A 4,906-nucleotide genomic window follows, 5' to 3' on the forward strand; every position below is an offset into this window, starting at 1 on the left:
TGCCGCGGCAGGCTTGAGACCCGCCCCACGGCCGCCTGCTACGGCCGCCGGTCACCGCGACCGGCAGCCGCCCAATGCCCGCTTCCACGGGCTCCGGCTTAAGGCCGGAGAAAAGGGGGCGACGAGGTGGGCGCTCCCACCGCCGTCCGCCCCCGTCGCGGGGCCCTCGAGCGGTGCCGGCAGCCTGGGACCTCGCAGGGCACCGCTGCCCCCGACTGCCTGCCGGCACTCTCCCTTGCCGTCATCGGGCCCCTCGCGGGGCTGCCGCGGCAGGCTTGAGACCCGCCCCACGGCCGCCTGCTACGGCCGCCGGTCACCGCGACCGGCAGCCGCCCAATGCCCGCTTCCACGGGCTCCGGCTTAAGGCCGGAGAAAAGGGGGCGACGAGGTGGGCGCTCCCACCGCCGTCCGCCCCCGTCGCGGGGCCCTCGAGCGGTGCCGGCAGCCTGGGACCTCGCAGGGCACCGCTGCCCCCGACTGCCTGCCGGCACTCTCCCTTGCCGTCATCGGGCCCCTCGCGGGGCTGCCGCGGCAGGCTTGAGACCCGCCCCACGGCCGCCTGCTACGGCCGCCGGTCACCGCGACCGGCAGCCGCCCAATGCCCGCTTCCACGGGCTCCGGCTTAAGGCCGGAGAAAAGGGGGCGACGAGGTGGGCGCTCCCACCGCCGTCCGCCCCCGTCGCGGGGCCCTCGAGCGGTGCCGGCAGCCTGGGACCTCGCAGGGCACCGCTGCCCCCGACTGCCTGCCGGCACTCTCCCTTGCCGTCATCGGGATCCCGCTGAGGGGAAGCCACCATCGGCTCGTCCACCCTCCAGCTCTCACAGCGTTCGAGTGCCGGCGACCACCGCCGGTCTTTTGTCACCGTTTGCTCTTCCCCTCGACACCTGGCTGGAGAGTTCCAACCAGCCGGCAACGGCCCCCGGAGCATGCCTGCAGATCCTTCCGTTCTAGAGCACGCATAAGTTTCCGGGCTGACTTGATTGTGGAAAGCACCGGGAGATGGCCGTGCCGAACCGCCGAGGGAACCACCGCGAGAAAGGCCGCCCAGCGCCCCACTTCACCGGGCGGCCCACATGACCTCTTTGAGCGTGAAACACGATTGCCCTTTTGGGGCCTCGCCGCTTGCCCCTACTATACGGAATCGAACGTCCCGGCGTATAGGCAGTAAAAAAGCAGTGCGGCGCATTACCGGGGAGGCGCGCCAGCGACGCCGACCTTTACGATGAGGTAACTGGAGGCAGCGCAAAACAGCGACCCCTTCGACAGCTCCGCGGCAGTGCTGCGGACAACACAGCTACCGTGTCACGCAGGAGCAAAGTCCAAAGAAGCTGGGTAGACCTGTCCGCTCTTCACGCCGGACGCGACGGAAGCGACAGGGCGCGCAGCCGGCCTACCGACAACGGCAGCGTGACACGGAAACGGGTAGACCTGGCGGCCGACCACCGCCCCGGAGGTGGGTAGACCTGGCGGCCACCGACGGCCGCGGAAGCGGGTAGACCCGGAGGTCGACCATCGCCGCGGAAGCGTGTACACCTGGCAGCCAACCCCGGTCGCGGAACGGGGTAGATCTGGCGACCGACCACCGCCACGGAGGTGGGTAGACCTGGCGGCCAGCGACGGACGCGGAAGCGCGTAGGCCTGGCGGCCGACCACAGCAACGGAGGTGGGCAGAACGGGCAGCCGACCACGGCACAGGTGCTCGCTCTATGTAACAGACGTCAACGATGCTATCGGCGTGTACGTACCGCAGACAAAAGGTCTACTCGGTAACGCTTGGCCACCAACCCGGCGGATTGGGCGGCAGACGCCGGGCTCCGCGGGAGAGCGAGCGAGCGGGGCCGCGTCCACGGAGAGCTGCTCCAACGGCTTCACGCCGGCAGAGCCGGCACGCCGCGCAGCCGCTCCGACGCGCCCCGGGACGCCCGGCCGGTCGGCGGATGCGGAGCCAGGGCCCGGCGTCCCCGGAGCCGGGGCCCGGCGGATTGGGCGGCAGACGCCGGGCTCCGCGGGCGAGCGAGCGAGCGGGGCCGCGTCCCCGGAGAGCTGCTCCAACGGCTTCACGCCGGCAGAGCCGGCACGCCGCGCAGCCGCTCCGACGCGCCCCGGGACGCCCGGCCGGTCGGCGGATGCGGAGCCGGGGCCCGGCGGATTGGGCGGCAGACGCCGGGCTCCGCGGGCGAGCGAGCGAGCGGGGCCGCGTCCCCGGAGAGCTGCTCCAACGGCTTCACGCCGGCAGAGCCGGCACGCCGCGCAGCCGCTCCGACGCGCCCCGGGACGCCCGGCCGGTCGGCGGATGCGGAGCCGGGGCCCGGCGGATTGGGCGGCAGACGCCGGGCTCCGCGGGCGAGCGAGCGAGCGGGGCCGCGTCCCCGGAGAGCTGCTCCAACGGCTTCACGCCGGCAGAGCCGGCACGCCGCGCAGCCGCTCCGACGCGCCCCGGGACGCCCGGCCGGTCGGCGGATGCGGAGCCGGGGCCCGGCGGATTGGGCGGCAGACGCCGGGCTCCGCGGGCGAGCGAGCGAGCGGGGCCGCGTCCCCGGAGAGCTGCTCCAACGGCTTCACGCCGGCAGAGCCGGCACGCCGCGCAGCCGCTCCGACGCGCCCCGGGACGCCCGGCCGGTCGGCGGATGCGGAGCCGGGGCCCGGCGGAGGGGCCCGGCGGATTGGGCGGCAGACGCCGGGCTCCGCGGGCGAGCGAGCGAGCGGGGCCGCGTCCCCGGAGAGCTGCTCCAACGGCTTCACGCCGGCAGAGCCGGCACGCCGCGCAGCCGCTCCGACGCGCCCCGGGACGCCCGGCCGGTCGGCGGATGCGGAGCCGGGGCCCGGCGGATTGGGCGGCAGACGCCGGGCTCCGCGGGCGAGCGAGCGAGCGGGGCCGCGTCCCCGGAGAGCTGCTCCAACGGCTTCACGCCGGCAGAGCCGGCACGCCGCGCAGCCGCTCCGACGCGCCCCGGGACGCCCGGCCGGTCGGCGGATGCGGAGCCGGGGCCCGGCGGATTGGGCGGCAGACGCCGGGCTCCGCGGGCGAGCGAGCGAGCGGGGCCGCGTCCCGGAGAGCTGCTCCAACGGCTTCACGCCGGCAGAGCCGGCACGCCGCGCAGCCGCTCCGACGCGCCCCGGGACGCCCGGCCGGTCGGCGGATGCGGAGCCGGGGCCCGGCGGATTGGGCGGCAGACGCCGGGCTCCGCGGGCGAGCGAGCGAGCGGGGCCGCGTCCCCGGAGAGCTGCTCCAACGGCTTCACGCCGGCAGAGCCGGCACGCCGCGCAGCCGCTCCGACGCGCCCCGGGACGCCCGGCCGGTCGGCGGATGCGGAGCCGGGGCCCGGCGGATTGGGCGGCAGACGCCGGGCTCCGCGGGCGAGCGAGCGAGCGGGGCCGCGTCCCGGAGAGCTGCTCCAACGGCTTCACGCCGGCAGAGCCGGCACGCCGCGCAGCCGCTCCGACGCGCCCCGGGACGCCCGCCGGTCGGCGGATGCGGAGCCGGGGCCCCGGCGTCCCCGGAGCCGGGGCCCGGCGGATTGGGCGGCAGAACGCCGGGCTCCGCGGGCGAGCGGGAGCGGGGCCGCGTCCCCGGAGAGCTGCTCCAACGGCTTCACGCCGGCAGAGCCGGCACGCCGCGCAGCCGCTCCGACGCGCCCCGGGACGCCCGGCCGGTCGGCGGATGCGGAGCTGGGGCCCCGGCGTCCCCGGAGCCGGGGCCCGGCGGATTGGGCGGCAGACGCCGGGCTCCGCGGGCGAGCGAGCGAGCGGGGCCGCGTCCCCAGAGCTGCTCCAACGGCTTCACGCCGGCAGAGCCGGCACGCCGCGCAGCCGCTCCGACGCGCCCCGGGACACCCGGGCGGTCGGCGGATGCGGAGCCGGGGCCGCCCGGAGGGCTAGCAGGACGGGGCGGCAGCACCACCGCACCATCGTCCCATCCCCTTCTCACAGGGCCCCCGAGGAACCGGCGGGCACCTTGGAACTCACGGGCTACCGCCGCTCCGACTACATGCTAGCGAGCCCGCTTGTGCCTTCACGGGGCCCTCGGGGGCCGTGGGGCAAGCCAACGGTGGCTCGACTCCCTCCGTCTTCCAGCGTTCGAGGGCCGGCGACCGCCGCCGGTCGATCCCGCCTGACCCTCGGCTCCCGGCTAGAGCCATCTCGCCAGCCCGGAGCTCTCCTGCAGCTCCTTGGCTTCATAGCTCCCGGCTCGCTCTGGGCTGCCTCGATCCTGGAAGCAACGTGAGGCGTCCGTGCCGAACCTCAGGGGAACCACCACGAGAACGGCCGCCCAGCGCCCCACTTCTCTGGCCGAGCCGTATGCCGTCCGTGCCCGCTCACCGCCCATGCCCCGGAGCCGGCTCACCGCTCTCCCCTATATACGGGCTGGAGCGTCCCAGCGTACGGATAGGGAAAGCGCAGCGTGGCGCCCTACCGGCGAGGCGCGCCAGCGACGCCCACTTTTACGATGAGGTAACTGGAGGCAGCGCGAAACAGCGACCCCTTCGACAGCTCGTCGGAAGTGCTGCGGACAACACGTCTACCCTGTTCCAGGAAGCCGGGTCGACGTGACGGCCACGGACGGCCGCCCCACCGGAGACTCCTGGCGGCTGCTGCACGCCCCGGAGGCGGGTAGACCTGCAGGCCCTGGACGGCCCCAGAGGCGGGTAGACCTGGCGGCCTCCGCTCGCCCCGGAGACGGATAGACCTAGCTGCTGCTCCATGATCTACGGGGTGAGTGAGGGTGGTGGTGCACGGAAGGTGCGGGGGGGGGGTGGGGGGGACGGGCACATGAAATGATCTGTTTCTTTTGGTTTGGGTTTGTTATTTGGGGGGGGGGGGTTTGGAGGTATTTGGCGGGGGGGGATTTTTTTTTGTTGTTTTTGGGTTTTTTTTTTTTGTTCTGTTTTGCTTTTTTTTTTTTTT

This window comes from Tyto alba, unplaced genomic scaffold (genome assembly GCF_018691265.1).
Source record: "Tyto alba isolate M040663 unplaced genomic scaffold, T.alba_DEE_v4.0 Super-Scaffold_100000100069, whole genome shotgun sequence".
In the NCBI taxonomy this organism is placed as follows: Eukaryota; Metazoa; Chordata; class Aves; order Strigiformes; family Tytonidae; genus Tyto; species Tyto alba.